Genomic DNA, 21,557 nt, shown 5'->3' with positions numbered 1-21,557 from the left:
GACATTCCTGAACATAAATTATGGAAAGTTTGAGATAGCTTTCACCAACATACAATACCAGACCGCCACAAGTGCTACAATACATAGTTGTATGTCAGTCACTTCTCACAAACATAAAATACTACGTTCCACAAACGTTTCAAGTCCAGTCCAGTATAGTGCAGCAGTGTCACTCCAGTACCGTATATCCAGTTTCACTCCCGTATGTGTTAGCACTACTCCATTCCCGTACATTGTGTCCGCACTAATTCATTCCCGTACAGTGTGTGTGGTTGACTTCCGCTGTGACGTCGAAGTATATAAAGACCTCAGCATTCACATGATATCCCCCTGTGGGTGGGGGCGGTGGAATAACACCCACGGTATCCCCTGCCTGTCGTAAGAGGCGACTAAAAGGGGCCCCAGGGCTCTGAAATTTGGAGCTTGGGTTGGCTACCACGGGGCCCTTAGCTGAGTCCTGGCATTGATTCCACTTACTTGTGCCAGGATCCTCACTTTCATCTATCCTATCCGACCTCCCTTGGTCAACTCTTGTTCTTTTCCGACTCCGACGTTATTAGGTTTGCGAGGGCTAGGGAGTCTTTCATTTTCACGCCCTTCGTGGCCCTTGTCTTTCTTTGTCCGATATCTTCATTTTTCGAAGTTTCGGTTTCCTTCCATTTTTTCCTCTGATTAGTGTTATACAGAGGATGGTTGCCCAGTTGTACTTCCTCTTAAAACAATAATCACCACCACCACCATTTCACATGATACGCCGAGATTGATCCTGGCCAGCCAATCATGGTAGATCCTCTTGTCAAGACCACGCCCTGGACTTCTTCTTGCTCCCAAAACAATAACAAACTTTGGGGTGTTTCACATGAGGCATAGAACTTTCCGTGTACAACAACAAGCTCATCTCATCAGACTGGGATATATACATGACTCATGCAAATTTTCCAAGTTCAATATAGCAATGTTTTCCCAGCCGTTGTACAAAACAAATTACTCATACTTACCATATATGGAGACCTCCTAGCTTACAAATATTAATGACAAAATATACAATTGAAATGCAGATAATCAATCAATCAATCAGTCAATCAATCAATCAATCAATCAATCAATCAATCAATCAATCAATCAATCAATCAATCAATCAATCATCAATCAATATTCTAAAGGCTAATGCCTTGTCGATGCAACCACTCTTTTATTTCATTGGCTGTTCGTTTCAGTTCCATGTAATTGACACAACCTAACCTCTTCTTGATGTCCAAATACTTCATCCTAGGTCTTCCTCTGCCTTTCTTTCCCAGCAATTTACCTTCAAGTATGTTAGTGATGAAGGTATTGTGTCTGATGACATGTCCAATAAATTTTTAATTTCCTGTTTTCCATTTCGTTTAAAAATCGTCTCTCTTCTTTAACTTCCCTTAAGACTTCCAGGTTGGTTTTTCTTTCCGTCCAGCTCGTTCTGGTCATTTTCCGCCATATCCACATTTCAGCAGCTTCAAGTCGATTCCTTTCTAATTTACCCAGAGTCCAACTCTCACTTCCGTACTGAAGTGTGCTCCATACAAACGATTTTGCAAATGATTTTCTGACATCTATATTCATGTGTGTGTTGGTTAAAATGTTTTTCTTGCTCATAAAAGCCTGTTTTGCCAATGCTATTCTTCTCTTTACTTCCAGGAAGCATCTATTATCCTCTGTTATCATACTACCAAGATAACAGAATTGTTTCACCTGATCAATTCTGACGTCATCAATTTTTATATTGGTTTTAATTTCTTCCATATTTTTCCGTACTACCATTACTTTCGTTTTCCGTTTGTTTACTTTTAATTTCCATAGTTTAAGAGTGCCTGAGAGGACTTTCAGCATTCTATTCATTTCTTTTTCCGAGTCTGCAATTAATACGATGTCATCTGCAAATCTGATACAATGTATCATTTCATCATTGACTTTTATTCCCTTTGTCTTCACCTTCATGATCTGAATAGCTTCCCCAATGAACATATTAAATAAATACGGTGATGGAGGACAACCTTGTCTAACTCCTTTCCTAATCCTGGCCTTTTCTTCTACCTGATTGATGATTATTTTTGTGCTTTGGTTTAGACACAGTCGATTAATCAATCTTCTATCCTTCCAGCCCAGTCCTATTTTCCTCATAGTTCTAAAAAGTAGTTCTCAGTTCACATTGTCAAAAGCTTTTTCTAAGTCAATGAAGGTAAGATAAGTCATTCTATTCATTTCCATCCTTCTCTCCAATAACATGCGTAAGGCCAGAATTGCTTCTCTTGTTCCTCTGCCTTCTCTAAATCCAAATTGGTCTTCTCCAACATAAATATCTACTTTTCCTTTTATTCTGTTCTTAACTATGTTAAGGAGTATCTTGGATGCATGTGTTAATATTGATGGTATTCTATAATTGGTGCAGTCAACTGCCCTTCCTATTTTAGGTATGGTAATGGTTCTGCATTGTGTGAAGTCTTCTGGCACGATTCCTCTTTCGTAGCATTCATTTATTACTCTGAATAACTAGTCTTTCATGTTGATACCTAAATTTTTCAGTAATTCTGCTGGGATGTTATCCACAACGGTTGCTTTTCCTTCTTTCAGACTCTAAAAGGCATGTTCAAATTCATGTCTCATGATTGGAGGACCTTGAATTTCTCTCCCATACTCATTGATGTCTTCAATGACCTTATTGCCATTCTTGAAGTCCTTATCCTCGTACAGTTCTTCTATGTATTCTTTCCATCGAGCACATATCTTACCGTTGTCTATCAGTAACATTCCTTCTTTATTTTTTACTTCTGCAGATTGGGTTCTATTTTTGTACTGAAGGGCACTTATTTTCTTATAAACTTGATCCTGTTTTCCCTTTCTTATATCTTCCTCTATCTCTTCAGCAATGTTTTTGGTCCATTTCTCTTTTTCTTCTCTCCATTTGGTCGCGATCTTATTTTTAATCCTTTTGTAGTCATCTACATTGTTTCCTTTCCTGAGCTTATTCCTTTCTTGAATTAGGTTTAGTATTTCTTCTGTCATCCAAGGCTTTCTGGGCTCCAATTTCCTTTTCCCTAAAAGATCATTTGTTGCTTCAGTTATCCTTATATTGATGTTATTCCACTGTATTGGCTCATCACTTCCATTATCTACTTTGTTGATTCGTTCTTCAAAATCTGCCTTTGTTGCTGCTTCTTTCAGTCCTTCTAGTCTCCACTTCTTTTTGATAGATCCTTTGGTTCTTTTAAATCTAATGTTGCACTTGGCTAACACAAGTGTATGGTCAATATCTATATCAGGACCTGGGTAGCTGAGGCATGATTTTATCTGATTCCTGTATCTTTGCTTCATTAATATATAATCTAACTGAAATCGCCTTTTGTCTGGCGCCTCCCACATGTACGTTCTTCTAAAAGGAACTTCAAATAATGTGTTTGTAATAACCATATCATTTTGACTGTAGAAATCTACCAAAGTTTCACCTCTTTCATTTGTTTCCCCCAGACCAAAATTTCCTACTGTCTTATTGCCTGTATGGGATCCCACTTTTGCATTAAAATCACCCATTATTGCGGCATTATCTTTTTCTTTAGTTAGTTTTAATAGTTCTTCAATATCTTTATACATAGTCTCCACTTCTTCCAAGTCATGAGCCGATGTTGGGAAATATGTATGAATTAATACCAAGTCCACAGGTGCACTATTAATTTTCACCATCATTAACCGGTCGCTGACATGGTAGGTATTGCAAACATTTTTTGACCATTTTCCTCTTATTATAACTGCGACTCCATGCTTTCCTCTTTTATCTCAACCACTATAAATTACTCTAAACTCATCACTGTAGAAGTCTCCATTTCCTTCCCATCTTGTCTCACACGTACCTTACCTAATATATCTATCTCATTCTTCCTCATCTGGTCTTTCACTTCATCCAGTTTTCCCGCCTTCAGTAGTGTTCGTACATTCCATGTTCCCATCTTCATGGCGATTTTAGAGGGATTTCGCTTGCTAATGACCTGAGAAGCCCTCTTACCTCTCCTGCCAGATCTTGGGTTCCGAAATCCATGTTCAGTAATTAACGTTCCCTCATTAATGTCAGCTTCCATGGTTGCATTCTACTTGGGATATCCTTAGGGTCTTTAATGGAGTGGTTTCCCGTTGCCTTCTCCATTCTATGCCGTTGATCAGTATGTATAGGTTCATCCGCCTTTAGGGGCAATTTCTCACCCCAAGGACAAGAGAATGCCCTGACCTCAATTCGTTCATCCAACCTCGGAGGAGGCTGTTGACGACATTGAGGGGGGGCACTTATACCGGTGGCCACTCGGTCCCCTTTAAGTCGTCTTTTACGACAGGCAGAGGTTACCGTGGGTGAATTCTAACCCGCAGCTCACACCTTCCAAAAATGAACTGTAGAGTAGACGCGATCAATAAAATATTCTACAATATGTATTTTTGATTAGTAGTATCACTTTATGTGAGATGACAATTAAAATTCCTTTAAGTTATGTTTAATACTGATTACAAGAGATGGAGCTTTATAATTTAGGGATTTATCTGGGACGCGAAGAGCAATAGACCTCTCCAGCAGTCCTCAGTATTATCGTAAATACAACGCTCTACTAGGTGACAAATTTTTGGCGACGAAATACCTAGCACATCTGGGAATACGACGTAACATATGCATATTATTCTTTCACGAAGCCAGTTCCTCATAAACATAATTCGTCGTACCATCTCTTTTAATAGACTTATCGGGATGATTTTGGACCAATGAATACGAAGACCTCTCGTAACTTTAATAAATTTATCGCAGAGGTCAGTTTCATTAACTCAGCGCCAACTTAGGAAGAAGTTTGTGAATGTATCAGTAATTCGTATGATGGACACATCCACGAGTCAGCAGCGCTAGTAATAACCTGAACATCCACATCAGAGATGCCAGCACAAATTCCGTGAATCCTCGAATGACGTATCTCACAGAGAAGTAATACATTGGATCTTGCGTCACCTGATTTCCTACATAGACGTCTGGCAATTGTTCGTTATCTTCTATCTAACATTCACAATGACAGAGAATAACTAACTTAAACGTTGAATATCATACTGGAAATACACGACGCTTGATTACTAACAAGATATGGCTACAGTTCCTTAGTGTAAAGGACACCTAGGTGGTGTTAACTAACATAATATACCTTTTGAAAAGGTCAAGGAGAAATTTTACAATCAACGACAAACAAGAAACTATAACAAGATGGCTGTCGTCTTATTCACAGATGAACTTAAGAATTTAGTGGAAACATTGTCATAAAAAAACCCAGCCACGGAAGACAACACAATCACCTATGTAAAACACACTAACAAACTTCGCAATCAGTCGCTGAACCCCAAAACAATCACAATTTGGTTGATTTCAATACACATTGCTTGACTGAAATCAATGGTCAAATCCACCGCCTGACAATAATATCTCTTATTTCTACTACACGCGAACCTTTTCTTGAGCCCTGAGCTCCCTAGCGCTGAATCGATAGACCTCGGTTATCTTCGACATCTGTATTGGCAACCTTTGAAACACAAACTATGAATCGCTTATTCATCGCTGTGCAACATCTGGCGTACACTTTACGAACTAGTAATGATGTTGTTTACACAGGAAAGCCAAACTATATAATCCATGCTAGTAACAAGATCCGCATCGAGAAATGTTATATAATGTTAAATAATGTATGTGTGACACAATATTGTTGACGTAAGATAATAAATGTTTAGAAAATTCATGTCGATCGATCATATTATCGATTCAATTCAGATTCCATTTCCATCCAGTTGGCAGTATAACCGGAACCGGCAGCGCTCCCTCCTTACTCCTCACCCCGTAAAAATCGGGGTCAAGAAAAGGTTCGCGTATAGTACATATAGTGCGAGGGTGTGATATATGTACTATCACAATACTTGTATGCTAAAGATTTTACTCTGAATACAGGTCATTCAATTCCTTATTTTTGCTCTGTCTACAAACACCATCCACCTGAATTGGGCCACATACAATTTTAAAAACATTTTAGAATTTTGTGAGTATGGCTTTCAAGGACTTTCCTTTAAATTTGAGTATTTAATTATCTCTAATACGTTTACTAGTAAACAGTTACAGTATGTTCCTTATTGGACTGCCAGTCCTCAGTCTGGATTTATTAAAGAGGGACCGATTTAATAGATGCAATAGAAATATAAGAAAATAAATCGTTCCTATGAACGAATTATCGGCCTGCCTCTCAAGCTCGCGCGTATAACATTAATCTGTAATGCCATTGTCGAAAGTACCCTAGGCGTATTCTTGAATGCATGGGAGACAATCCTAGATATTATCTTTATGAAGAAAACAAACAAGATCGAAGTTTTGAATGAAACGTTCTCTATGTCATTCGTTAAACACTGAAAGGTATCATCGGTAGATCTGTAAACTTGGTAGTGTGTTGGAACAGATAGCTTTCCTTGTATGCATCTGCCACTTATAGTTCATAGTAACTTAGACTGGACCATTGATTCATGTTCTGAAACATAAATAAACGTATTATTTTTTTAAGTTTCTACTCCCTCTACTACTTGAACACTTTGTCTCGAGGAAGATTATGAATGGAGCTGATCCACCATTTAGCTTCGTCTCTACGTAAGGCTATTGTGGCATCATACTGTAAATATTAAATTAATGTAGTAATGGTCCACCTTTCAATACTTCAATCCTTCCTTTTCATTTGAATTTCACAACAGTTAGTCTGAAGCACAGTCAACAATGGACCACACACCTCATGCTGTATTGAGAGGTAAGTCTCATATAACCTATGCCATCTAACTAACACATTCTCTCATTCAATTCATTAATTTAATTTTATCTAATTTATCAGGTTAACTTCATGGGCACCGCAATGAATCGCAAAAATTTTATACCAGACACAATGCATCTGTGTTAACCACATCTTCATGTGCTGTCCTGACAATGTCCAACAACATTTCAGCAAGATTTAACAAGCACCATGAGAGCATCTCATTTATTATTTTGATTGAAGATGAAACAACATCTAACAGTTCCCTGTCAGCTAGTGGTTATTTACAGCAGTGTCCAATGGATTACATATAGCTAACACCACACATATAGATTTGATGACAAACTACAGGATCAACATTTACCAGTTCCTATTGAAATGATCAGCAGTATTAGAACTAACAGTTCTGTGTATATAAATTAATACTTAATACTTGAAATTATTCTCAATGATGAACATACTCAAGATGTTAGAACCTAGTTCATTTTCAAATTTATTCATATTCCATCCCAGTTTTTAATGTCACTTTGTATATATTTGTTTTCATTTGTTTTTATGTCAATTGTGTGCATGTACATTTGTTTAGTTATTAGGTGTTTTACATTAAGGCTGAAGATGGCTAGCCCAGGCCGAAACTAGTCCCTAATTAATGTAATTTAGAATATTACATATTATAGTATTGAAAGGTGGACCATTACTACATTAATTTAATAATTACATTGTACTTGCAATTCAATACGGATCAGAACCATGAAGTTTATAACCTATGATCATACTATAAACCTGTTGTCGGCCTGCCTCCGGAGTCCCGGTTTTGGACATGCTTGCTTGCTGTGGACTCATCCCGGTCAGTCTCTTCTTATGATCCATCGTGATGTGCACGCCCTCAGGGTCTTCGCCCGTCGGCTTCATTTCCCAAACTTATAGACTGGCGTACCACTAAGCCAACAATCATACTTCCGCCGTACCACCAAGTAATATTACGGGGTTTTCAAAGTTAAAATTTAAAATCCTCTTATTTATCGCTTAATATTAGTAACTAGCGATTATACAATTACTAAAATTATCATTAAATGATTTTTATTGCATTAAAATAATAAATAACATTCTAATTCTGTACTAATAATTTGTACATAATACAGTGAGTGTTCCTCATCGGTTGGCCGACAGGCGCGCCCATCTTATCTGCCTCCCGTTGACTCATCACTTCCCGCTACACAGTGCAGCGGCAGCACGGGAATGCCCACACTTCGCAGTTCAGGTCCGTGCTTAGAACGTGTATTAAGTGTTGATCTGTCGCTCCAACTGTTCTCGAGTTGTGAAGTGTTACTTTGGCGTATAATTCTCATAATGCCTCCACATGTGTACACAGTAGAGGAAAGGGTATTTACGTACGATAATTATGTGAATACAGAGTCTTGCAGGAAAGTCATTAGGTGATTTGTAACACAATTTCCAGGTGTACGCCCTCCACATAGTGAGACCGTGCGGAAACTGGTAAACAAATTGACCGGGCGAATTGGTCTTGCAATTAGGGTTGCGGAGCTGTGAGCTTGCATCCGGGAGATAGTGGGTTTGAACCCCACTATCGGCAGCCCCGAAAATGATTTTCTGTGGTTTCCCATTTTCACACGAGGCAAATGCTGTGGATGTACCGTTATTAAGGCCACGGTCGCCTCCTTCCTAGCTATTTCCTGTTCCACCGTCGCCATAAGACCTATCTGCGTCGGTGCGACGTAAAGCCATATGGTACTGCCTAATAGTCCTGATTTTAATATCTTCCTTTCTTTCACATTTATTCTTAACTACCACAAAACAGCTTCGTGATCACTAATACCATCTATTACTTCGGTCTCTCTATAGAGCTCATCTGGTTTTACCAGCACCACATCCAGAATATTCTTCCCTCTAGTTGGTTCCATCACTTTCTGAATCAGGTGCCCTTCCCACATCAACTTATTTGCCATTTATTGGTCATGCTTCCTGTCGTTCGCATTACCTTCCCAATTGACATTTGGTAAATTGAGATCACCCGCTACAATCACGTTCCTTTCCTTATCGTTTCCCACATAGCTGATTATCTTATCAAATAATTCTGAATCAGCATCTACGCTACCCTTTCCTGGTCTGTACACTCCAAAGACATCAAGTTGCCTGTTCTCTTTAGAGATGAGCCTTACCCCTAGAAGTTCGTGTTTGTCATCCTTAACAGATTAATTAAATGGCCCAAAATGCCAAAATGAATGGAGGCGTTGCTCGCACTCCTACATGAAAACTTATAAAACCTAAGGGGCACTAGGCCGATGATACAGGGGCTATTCCCAAACTAGGGAGGTGACTCGTATAAGAAAATTTTAATACATTAGGAGTAGAAAATCGGTTATGAAAAAGTAGTCACCTCAACTCAAAATGAAGGGCAGCTCGAGAGGGTAAAGCACTCTCTATCCCCGATTTACAGTTAAAGTAATAAGAAACTTTTACATAAGCCGGCACTAAGTTACATTTTTAGAAAGGTAGGTTACATTGAAAAGGTTTCGGACCTTCCCCGAGGGCTAAACTGCTGAGCTAGCAAGAAATAAAGATGCTAAAAGGCCATTACCTTGAAGAAGAGCTGCTGGCGGATGAAAGAGGCACTTCCCGCCTCCTGCTATACTTCCATACACTAAGCTAGATGTTGTACGAGTGGCGGAGAGCCAGGAAAATCAGCAGTTTTTATACTCTCGGGGAAGATTCGAGACCTTTCATGAATGATTAAGACACACCCACAAGCGTTTATTGGGTAGCTTACAGTTACACATCGACATTGGAGAAGAAAGACGTCATTGGCTGAAAATTAATGACAGAAATTTACGATTGACTAATTTCAAAACTGGCGGAAAGAAAGATTAATATTGCCAACCCACAAATGAAAGAACAACATTTAGTAAAGAACAAACTTATGAATACAAAATATCTTCAAGATAAGTTCTTTCACTTCGCACCAGGGTGCATGATCATAGTTTTTGGTAGAGACATCTGTGAGAGAATGTCCACACTTCTTGATAATTAGTAAACAAAAACAATTCGAAATTAACACAGTGACATCTTCTGATAAACGGTTGAATTAATTCAGTTTTAAAGTTCAGAGTTTCAGCTGTAGAGGAGTACTTTAAGGCGGAAAATTCAAATGTGCGGCGTATAGGTGTACCAACCGGTACAACAACAACAACAATAATAATAATAATAATAATAATAATAATAATAATAATAATGTTATGGGCTTTACGTCCCACTAACTACGTTTACGGTTTTCGGAGACGCCGAGGTGCCGGAATTTAGTCCCACAGGAGTTCTTTTTACGTGCCAGTAAATCTACCGACACGAGGATGACGTATTCGAGCACCTTCAAATACCACCGGACTGAGCCAGGATCGAACCTGCCAAGATTGGGTCATAAGACCAGCGCCTCAACCGTCTGAGCTACTCAACCCGGCTTTTTATATTCTATAACTCCACCATATTTAGAAAGTAAATTGACAATAACGTCTTTCTCCAACGAAGTAAAATTTCTCCCCCGAACGTGTTTTTTTCCCATAACCTTCCATTATAATTTTCTTCAGTGCGTAATCTAATTTACTACCCTGTCCTATCATCAAGTATGCTCAGTTTTAAATAAGACCTCTTATTCCGCGCAAAAAATGAGTCCAGGTCAAAGGTGACAAATGAATAACATTCTGCCCGGCACCGTTCAGAAGAGTGAAATAATGTTAATGTTACACACTGTTGACTTGATCGTCAAAGGAAAGAGCTTATAATGCCACGTTAGTCAACGAGCTTATTATAGTGTTCTGTGAAACGCGATTTCCATAACGGCATGTTAAAATCTTAACAGTGTTGACTAACGCCACGTTAGCGGATTTTTAACAGTGGTTGATGAAACTGGCCTGAGCCTCAATTCCGGGAAGCTGTGTGTTGGCAAGCGAGAGTACACAATGCAGCGAGATTTTATGTATACCGTTTATCAGTTGAGTGTTTCCCTTACCCCTCTTCCACAACTCTGAGTAAGCACTTCGCCTCTGATTTCCTGGCAATGTAACCAAAGTTTCCGAGTTGTTTTTCCGCTGATAATGGTCGGCAATCTTGTTCTGACGCCTAGCTGTTTCAAGTTCGATTCAATAGTTTCTTGCGCTGTCCAAGGTGTTCGGAGTAATCTTCCATAGCACATTTTTATAAAGTCAATTCTCCGGCGATCAGCCATCTTCATAGACCATGTTTCCGCTGCATAGGTCTCAAAAGGGCGTTCGCACGAGGATGAGTAATATGGTAATATTCCTGCATAGTTGACTATTTATGATCGTCATATAATAAATACTGGATCATCAATCTGATATATGTTCTCTTTCGCAAATATTTTCTTCTTTTAAGGGCTGTAATATGTACATAATTTCATTTCTGTTCGTTTGAAACTGTTATGAATGGCTCTTGTAATAACCAATAGTGTTATTCATAACTGTTTAGCAGTGAGCTTATTTACAGATAACGGTAATATCTCTGTATGTTGTTATATTCAACAAATTGGTTGTTGAAGCTTGCCATTGAATTTAGCTGTGTTTTCTGCATTACGACTTGATAACTAGTTTTGATTAACCACATACTGATAATTGTTACGTGTGTACACCATTAATATAATATAAAGCTAATAGAAATGGTACGTTTTGATAACATCCGCCTCTTTATTCAATACAAAGTTAAATAGATAATATGCTTCATCTCCGTTTTCGACAGGGAAGAAGTGTTTCCATCTTACAGATGGTTAATAATAATAATAATAATAATAATAATAATAATAATAATAATAATAATAATGTTAATTATGTTATTAGTTTTACGTCCCACTAACTAGTTTTGACGCCGAGATGCCGGAATTTTGTCCCTCGGGAGTCTTTTTACGTGTCAGTAAATCTACCAACACAAGGCTGACATATCTGAGCACCTTAAAATACCATCGAACTGAGGCAGGATCGAACCTGCCAAGTTGGGGTCAAAAGGCCAGCGCCTCAACCGTCTGAGTCACTCAACTCGGCCCTTTGGCTCCTGGGATGAATGGTCAGCGTTGAAGTCTTCGGGTCAGAGGGTCCTGGGTTTGATTCCTGGCACGGTTAGGGATCTGGTTGATTCCTCTGATTAGGGATTGGGTGTATTAATGCACACATTTTCGGTACGGTTCACACAAAACACTCCCACCTACCACAGAGACATGCATTCCACCACCTGGGGTGCGTTCTCACCAAGGTGTAGGAAAAAGCTACGGAAGGAGAAGACTACGATACTGCATAACCGCAGTCATTTATATCATTGTAGGAAAAAGAAAAAACGCCAAATGGTGATTTGTGCGATAAGGAAGGTAACGAGTACGTACCTGTCGAGGACGACCTCAGACTGGCAATACAGTTCAAGACTGTTTAGTTCTCCCGAAATGTATATAACTTATTTTTCACTTCTGTATTCCATGTAATAAAATTAAAAACGGTTGGGGCTGTGTCGAAGCCACGTCCGCAGGTCTGTTGGGCGTAGAATACCTCGCATGGGTGTTGGGTGGGTGTTAGAAGTTAGGCTGGTGGATGAGTAAAATTTAGGCTCGGTCTTCTTTCTTTCTTTCTTTCTTTCTTTCTTTCTTTCTTTCTTTCTTCGCTGTGCCCAATTTAAAGAGCACGTTTGAACTTGTTAGTTTGGTCTGACGTCTTCTTCTAAAATCTCTGCGTGAATTCGCTTTGGTGCTTTTTCCGTTCTTCTGGCTACTGTTTTCCGGCGGCTTTTTTAGCTTTTTCCACGAATCTGTGATTTGCAACCAGAATTCCAAAGTTTTTTTTTATTGTATCGTCTGTAGCGTTTATTTCCTATAAATCCTGCTTAACTTCTTCAAACCAGTTGATCTTAACCTTCTTTAAATTAATTATAATTTTTTAGCCAATCTATTACTGTCTATTCTGCAGGTGAGACCATAGAATTTCAAGCGCCTCCTATGTACGGCATCAGCAAACTTACCTGTTGCTGTGCACAGGTCTGTAGTTTTTCTTTAAATCCATGTGCCATTTACATTTATTTTTTACTTTTGGCCTGGGCTCCCCTTTTGCGAATGCTGTGAAATCACACTATTTCCAATCTGTATATGGATTCGATTACCGTACGTCTACTTGGGTGTCTTTGGTAGTATGCATTTACTACTAAAATGGTTTCATTCATCCCCTGAAGGGGGAGGCGGGCCTCTTAGATGGTGACGCCCTCTCTCAGGCCGGGAGATTTGTTACGATGAAGGAGATGCTCGGGGAAGGTGAGGGGTTTGGCGGCCGTTGCCTGTACTATAGGAACTGTCCCGGCATTCGCCCTAGTGCAGGCGAATGGAAAACCACGGAAATCCATTCTCAGGACAGCCGACGGTTGGGCCAGCCGTGAGGTCCAGCCCTGTCCCGTCTCCCGAATGCAGAGGCGTAGAGCCGTGACCATCCCTCCTCTGCACGGTTGGCGGGTCAGACTGCAGAGCTGTTGGAACACGGATCAGCCGTGGCCACTTAAGGCCGAGACCCACTCTGCAGCTATATACCTTGGTCTTCTTACCTTGTATGTGGTTCAGTGACGCTCAGTCACGAATGTTTTTTGACGTGTTCGGTTCCTTTCGACTCATCAATTCTTATTTCCTTTTGCGGTGGGCTTGTATCTTCGTTAAATTAGGATAGAGACATTTCGGAAAGTTTCACTTTCACAACTGTTTCACAGATTTTCACGCACCTAATTAAGTGTTCGGGCAGATACCAATAGATCTCGCAAACGACACCTCGCGGTACGCGTTAGCAAGCCGCAGTTACGAATAACAGTACGCCAGTGTTGCCAACCCTTTCGCTGCAAAAATCCAGAGATGACCTAAACATTCCGTAGATAGGGTATAAAAATCCGTAGATTTTGTGAAATTTATCGTGAAAATCTTTTACTGCGATTAGTGATAAGGAAGGTAGGAATGGAAAATGTGGTTAACTCATTGTCGTATAGGCCTACTTGTGGCAGGTCAGTACCGTCGTTATGGTTGTATTTGAGAATAAAAGCAGGGATAGTAATTTTGGCGAGATGACGTTGACATACATATCACTGTCTTCAGTATCTAGCACATGTTGATCAAATTCTGAAAATTTGAACTGTGAACTCAGTCTACAAATTGAACCAAATTGTTCGGTTCTGCAACAGTACAACTAGTAGCAAACAGGTACAGTCATCGCAACTGATTGTTGATCTCTTATTGAAATTGGCAACCTCATTGTTGTTGTGGTTGACCAGTATGAAATAGAGATAACATTATTTAATAGAGTACGCAGAAAAAGTGGGTGTTGTCGAATTAGTCCGATGGTTACAGGAATTTGAAGAACCAGTTAGTGAGGTGGAACTGAACCGACGATTAGCACAGGGAGTGGGGTCGAACTGGTCCGACATTAAAATATCAAAACCAAGAATCGAAGAAGCCTTATCGACCGCTCATGTATTATACCAACTGACCCAATAAAATTACATAGGGCAATATAGTAAATATATGTAGCGGCCTTTCGGTTTCGTCAAATACCTGGGCTTTAGGTTAGGTTAGGTTCGCCTCTTTTCACCCGATTCTGTCTTGTCACCTTTTGAATATTTAAATCCCTCAAAAACGACTAACTTCAATCCCCCTTCACTTAACACGGAAAACATTGTACACTTCTACTAGTACTACACTACACTGCACTGAGAACTGTGAATCTAGTGAAATGAGGCTGTTTTTAAGGGGTGGGGGGTTAGGTTAGGTTAGTAACCCATTTAGGAATTCGTACCTCTGCGTGCCAACTACCCGTCGGACCAGTTCAACTGCCACCTTTTTCTATGGAAGAAAATCATCTTTGGAATGTTTGACCGCCGGACCAGTTCGGTACTATCCAGAAAAAGGACAGAATTACGCATATCAAATTAACATTATTGAATTCTCACTTAAAAATTCGAATAAATTCGGATCTTTTAAAAAATGCATATCCAGTTGTAAAATCCGTATACCCGTAGATGCTGACACATTTTCTTAGATCTATAGATAAATCCGTAGAGTTGGCAGCGCTGCAGTACGCGCTGAGCTCTGATTTCATCACAAAATGGCGGATGCCGTTGCCGCTCACTGTTACACCACCTAACCTGGGAAACTATTTGGGTAGACTCCTTGTATTTTACCCGTTGGTCAATAAATAATTTTCACCATCAGAATGTGGTCCGGCAGGGTTAGGACACGTGGTGGTATATAATTTGTAATGAGTAGATTGCGTACCCAAAACCTGGATTCAATTCAAACCCTCTCCGCAGTGTTCATATGGATTGAGGACAAATGACGCTTTGATGGTAATTCTGGTGATTCGTCCGTCGGATGGAGACGTTAAGCTTTGAGCAGACCCCTTGGAACTTTTCGACAGGAGTAGGCTATGCGCTGGCAGCGGGTTTCACCCTCTCCCTTCCTACTGTCATATATCACGTCGTTCATTTTCTCTCCTTAACTCCTCTGATAGGGTTGATGTCCGGAAGGGCATTCGGTCGTAAAACTCCCTACGAAGATTCATCTCACTTCATACACGACGCCGTTGAAGAACAGGACAAGGGTTGGACACACTCTCTCTCTGGACTTTCTTCTTTTCATTTCGGTTATATTTTTGCTAGCAATTTTGAAATTATTTTACAAAGTCCGGTATACACTATTTTAGGACACACGGCTTTTTTAACGAGGTACCCAGTACTGAAACGAAGTGATAGACTAAATCTGCGCCAAAATTACCTTTAATATCAGTGAATACGTCGAGTTTCAGTATCCATTTATTTGTTGCTATAAAAATGCGAAAATGTTTGTTCACCCATCTTTTTTTTTTTTTACTTGCACCGAGCTCGATAGCTGCAGTCGCTTAAGTGCGGCCAGTACCCAGTATTCGGGAGATAGTGGGTTCGAACCCCACTGACAGCAGCCCTGAAGATAGTTTGCCGTGGTTCCCCATTTTCACACCAGGCAAATGCTGGGGCTGTACCTTAATTAAGGCCACGGCCGCTTCCTTCCCAGTCCTAGCCCATTCCTGTCCCACCGTCGCCATAAGACCTATCTGTGTCAGTGCGACGTGAAGCCAATAGCAAAAAAAAAAAAGTTCCTTAGGGAGGAAAGTTAATAAAAAATGTGTTAACCAAAAAACATGACGGTAAAACGAACTTCCCTAGAAATAATATAATAAGCATTAAGCAGAAGTGGAAAAAGTAAGTTGTATTATTCCCCAGTTACTGGAGATAGAATTAACGCAAGAGCTTCAAGAGCTTCGTACTGTAGTATCTCGCGATTATCTCGGCTCTTTTTTGTCTGATATTGTAGATGGGTACGAGTCGTGACATACAGGTTCACATCGTCCACGTGCAACAGGTGGCAGGCACTCTGTTTCTCACTTTGATTGCGAAGCCACAGGCGAGGAATTGAGCTGAGTAGATAGATAGAGATTCTCTTACTAGATTAACCGCAACGGCTTTCATGAATCTCCTTCCAATAATCCTAAACGGATTGGAACGACGACGGTTTCGTCATTTCTTGTGTCAATATTTAGACAAAATTCATATCCTTTTTGAGGTCAACCCTATGTGGACTGAAGTAATAGTTATTGTGTTTCTGTAATAATAAATAGTGTGGAATGTTTGTGTATATGAAGAGATATGTATTATCGACACAAACACCCAGTCCCCGAGCCAGAGAGCCACACACACTAAAATTCCCGGCCGGTGCGAGAATCAAATCCAGACCCCTCTGACCATTCAGCCAAGGAAACGGACTGTACAGACTCACAACTTCTAGCAGATTTTTTTTTCTTGCTAATTGCTTTACGTCGTATCGACACAGATAGGTCTTATGGCGACGATGGGACAGGGAAGGGCTAGGAGTGGGAAGGAAGCGGCCATGGCCTTAATTAAGGTACAGCCCCAGCATTTGCCTGGTGTGAAAATGGGAAACCACGGAAAACCATTTTCAGGACTGCCGACAGTTTGGTTCGAACCTACTATTTCCCGAATACTGGATACTGGCCGCACTTAAGCGACTGCAGCTATCGAGCTCGGTAGCAGTTATTTGTACAGAGTAATCAGTATTGCAGTTTAGAATTCCGGTGGTTTGACTTTTATTGGATGATGGTGATACAGGGTCATCATTTTATACGGGCCCCCATACAGCTGCACCGTTACCTCGGGCTCGCACTTCTCACCTGCCAATACTCCAGTCCAGTGAATTCTCCACTTCCTTGTACGCGGTTGACCTTGCATTCCAAGCTTATCGCTTAATGGATGATTAATTTGTCCGTGCCCGTAAGACTTTGTTGTTCATCAGCAGGCTTACACCGCTATTCAGCTGTGCGTGTGTAAGGGAAGAAATACGGTATGAGGCAAAACAAGCAACACTGAAATTATTGCTCATCTGCTGCCTACGTTTCCACGACAACGAAGTATTTATTTGTTGTATAACAGCAGAGGTTCGGTTAGGGAAACGGCAGGGCCTCGGGGCTGGACGTCGTAGTTGCGAAAGGAACAAAAGTTTTCACTATGTATTTATCAATTTTTGCACTCTTTCGCTTTTTTTCAAGTCAGTTAAAAAGATATAAACCAGATAACAAAGTAATAAATAAAATGAGCTCAGTAATTAATAACAGCAGAATATACTTTTAAGCTAATAGCACATTTATGAAAATTAGGGCACCAGCCTCACATTTCATTAAATAACCATGTAAAGCTAATGGTCACAAAGCAGTAAAAGATCCGATAAAGTGAAGGCGTGCCGAAGTGGGCTCCCGAACCCCATGTTACATGGTAGAATGTCTAGCCTGATACATTTACTTACCGCTGAAAGTAGTTCGAGTATTAAACGATCAGTGCTCCTAAAACGGAACTACAACACAAGTTCCAGTAAATAAACCCTAATTGGGATTTCTTCCCTCACAAGAGTTAATATCACACTACATAAGTGGTCGAAGGGAAAATTTTACTCCCAAAGAATAAATCCTTTTTAGAAAAAGGCCTAAAATAGCAAAATGTTAGGAATTCACAAAATCACAACAAATCCCATTTAAAAAAAGGCATCAGAAAACCACCTAATGGGACATGAGTGCCCAGTTTAATCAGGAATTAAGCCCAAACTACGTCGCGACTAGAAGGAAAGAAAGCAAGAATCCTAAACGATTAACAAGTGTTTACGTTTTTAAAATATCTAATCACAGTAAGAGAAAAGAAAGAAGAATACCGAGGGTAAATCACTCTAACATTTTTGAAAGTGTTACAATTCACATTACATGCTTACGTTAGCCCCACTGAAATGTGCTTCCATTACCCCCACATGGTGGAATCACGTAAGACGAACCTACACTTGTCCAGTAATTTGGAAATGGCAGATTAAATCCCTACATAATTAGATGAAAAAACAAAGTCTACCTGGACGATTCCTACATAACAATCGAAAATTTACAAAACATCGCCCTCAACCAGAGGAGTCACCAAGATCTGAAGGTAGTTCTTTACATTTTGAAGATTGCCCTTATCTTGGCACCAGCCAGCACACGCGACGTTCAGTTCACTTCCACTCACACACACAGCACCGTCTCGTTGGTTCCGTGAGCATTTTAGCCTACCGGCTTGTGGAGGCCTTGAATGCTGTTTCTTAAAGATATTAACTGGTGGCTGCATTGTGTATGGTGCTCTGTTGTTAAGAAGTCATAATTAGTCCCCGAAGGGGAGGGGCGGGCCACTTAGAAGGTGACGCCTTCTCTCTGGCCAGGAGATGCGGCGGGGTTTTGTGGTTTGATGGAGTTAGGAGATGGGAGATGGTGGTTTATTTTGGTTGTGGATATGAGGAGGATTTCGACCTCTTGGCTAGATACCTTTATTGATTGATTTGGATTTTACATACCTTCCCCAGATTTTAGCCAATACATATTTTTGTAGCACCATATTGTATAATAAAATCACTCACTACGGAAATGAGACCCCCTTTTATAGGCAGCTGGTTGGTTGCTGATTGGACACAGATAGTGCCGCCTTAGCAATCCAGGAAGGGGTACCAACCCCGAGAAGGGAATAGATCACGGCTACACGAAGTTCAGAGAGTTAGGGCTAGATGGCACGTAGTATATGTAAGAAGGGTGACTATTTACAGGAGAGGCCGTAAGTCATTTTACAATATTGTATGTAATAGTTCGACATACTGTGAATTCACTGTTGTGTTGATTTCTGCAATGATGGTTCTCACAACAGAGGTGAAGGTGGAACATTGTTTCCGGTCACACAGCGTGGGGGCGTCAGAATGGGCCGAGTTTGCTTCATGTTAAAGAACAGTACGAGGAGCGATTCAATAAGAAGGAACCAAGTAACGGAACTATGTCAGTTGTCGTTGACAAGTTCCACATTCGGGATCAGTCTTATGTCAACGAAAGGGGACGACAGAGTGCCCAACAACCCTCACCATAAACGAGAATCATGGATGACATCTCCAACAGGTGTTTACGTATGCGGTGATGGAATATTGGGCCCGCTTCTTGCCCCGCTTCAACCAACTGCGATAAACATATACTGTACAAGCGCCGCCTCGCCTAAGTGCGATCGTATTTTAAGTACGTAATACTGCACAAAATGTCTAGCTCTACTTATAGTTGAACACCCAAAGTGACTGACACTGCTTCAGGTTGTTATCCTTAAAATTAATTGAAGGTTTTTAGTCAGATGTAAAGTAAAAATCGGGCAGCGTATGCCTGCGGCAGTCTTTCATAAGATAATTCAGACTGATAAATTATGCTGGCGATCATTTCAACTTTTTGTGACTAAGATTACTTTCATCTAAATTGTACGGGCCAGATAGAAAATAATACTAATCTAGGAGTTTAGAACATTGTTTGATTGCAGCTGGTGTACCTTTCCTTCAGGATTACGTTACAAAATTACACCTTACTGTTCGTCAACAGTGGTGTTAACGGTTAACCATCTATGATATTTATATCGTAAAGTGACGTGAATTTCATTCTACAACTTGTGGTGCTTGTTATTCCTAAAATTAATGGGAGGTGATGAACTGCTCCAACAGCATATCGCTCGGCCATGAATTCAATATTCACACGAAGATGTGCATGGTTGTCACGATTGGCCGCCACGATTCTCTGATATTTCTCCGTTCATCTTCGAGTACATGTGAAATAATACTAGACAACATCCCACCAGTTCACAGACACAGGCAGGTACGTTGGCAGGTTTAGTTTACTCGAAATAATATTAATCACGAAGGCATTCGCCACCTTTGTGGTCGTATTCATACATCAATGCAGACCTCCATCGACATACCACAGATTGACAGCGAGTTATATTACCTTTTACACAAGTCGGATACTGTCTTGTGTGCGAATATTCTGTATGCGATATTTCAAAATCATATTTTATTGTGCTCACTCATTCTAATTTCTTTGTATTTGGTTCATATAAATTCCTAATTTTTTGTACGTTTATGCATGTGATGTGTTTTTTGTAGGGATCCTTAGCGTTCTAAATTGATGTAATCTCCAGTATTTAAGGGTTGCAAGAGCAAACATATTTTCAAATTTCAGTAGTTTTCTTATCGAACATTTGGTGTATATAAACCATGATCCCGTAACCACTTCGCTACTGATATCACTTATTCCTGGCATATTATCATCTCTGTAGAATTTTGCGTTGTATATTGAGTTGTATATTTGCTATATACTATCGTATCTTCTGAAGGAAGCATGATTAGCGTCGGCCATAGCTGCTGGATTTCCATCTGGATGGTCGAGACTCGAAAGTGGATCCTGCGTTGGAATTTTCACCCTAAAATTCACGTGGCAACAGGATCAGCAAATAGCGCGGCCAAAACTCAGGTAGACCATGATGGTTCCAGAGACTACAGAAAACTGGGATAAGTTGAAGAAGGAGAGAAAGAAATAAAAAAAGAAAGAAAGAAAAACCTTGGTAACTTCTCAGCCACTCGAATTGCAGTTACCATCCATGTTCATCAGTATTATAAAATGGAAGTAGAGTGGCACAGTGTAAATACGTAAGTCTACCTAGGTCAGTGGTTTAGTCGGAATGGGGATGGGGGACCAGAGGTCACCGAACACAGACATATTTCAGGTTTTCTATTGATATAGGCTTTCATGTCCGATGTCAACTGACAAGCTTTGATCGTCTTCCGGGATATTAGACCATGTTGACGTTGTATATATGTCAACGATTAGACCAGACAAAATGGTAGAAGATCAAAGCTTGTCATTTCAACTTTTAATTCTATTTTATTGTAAATGTGAAAATATTTCAAAGTCTTTAAGTCAAACAGCGGAAATTGAACCCTGAGCCATATGTGAAATCTTGGCTGCTGGCACATAGAGGCTGGCAGATGAGACAGCTTGTCGGAAGCACGAGGCTACAGATAATGCCCTTCATTTCTGATCCTTATTGGAGCTAATGTATAAAAGATGAGTCCCCAAATATTACTTTGCTCCTAAAGCATTGCCTAAAGCCGTCATGAAATGGCTCGCATCAAAGGGAGAACTGTAAAGATCTAGCTATCATTGCATGAACACTTTTAAATTCACCTTCATGAAATAGAGCTATTAATCTTACGACGACTTCAAAGCGTCGTTTCTTGATATGTGAGGCCTGCTTGCGTACATATCACCTGCACTTGAGAGATAT

Source organism: Anabrus simplex, chromosome 1, assembly GCF_040414725.1.
Source record: "Anabrus simplex isolate iqAnaSimp1 chromosome 1, ASM4041472v1, whole genome shotgun sequence".
Classification (NCBI taxonomy): Eukaryota; Metazoa; Arthropoda; class Insecta; order Orthoptera; family Tettigoniidae; genus Anabrus; species Anabrus simplex.
This window is presented reverse-complemented; position numbering follows the sequence as displayed.